A 370-nucleotide genomic window follows, 5' to 3' on the forward strand; every position below is an offset into this window, starting at 1 on the left:
TTTCCCAGTAGCACTCGAGTTTGAATATAATGCTTATAAATTATACACTTCACATTTCATTACTCAAGTAAAGATATCAAGCGATGTATGAAAAATATTCATGTATCATTAACCCTTAATTAAGACTTCTGATAAATGAATGAGAAAACAATACTGAAACAAAGAAGAATAGCAAAAAGAACTAATTGAGGAAACAAAGACAGAAGGAAGTAAGGAAAAGGACGAGAGACAAATGAAATGAACAAAGAAATTTCGAATATACAAATTAATGATGAAAAGTTAAAATATGGTACAAGCTGTAAGAAACACTGGTCGAATTCGGGTCACTGGTTCAGAGTGAGTGCAAAGCCTTTATTGACAATTATCGGCT

Source organism: Cryptotermes secundus, unplaced genomic scaffold (assembly GCF_002891405.2).
Source record: "Cryptotermes secundus unplaced genomic scaffold, Csec_1.0 scaffold1715, whole genome shotgun sequence".
Lineage (NCBI taxonomy): Eukaryota > Metazoa > Arthropoda > Insecta > Blattodea > Kalotermitidae > Cryptotermes > Cryptotermes secundus.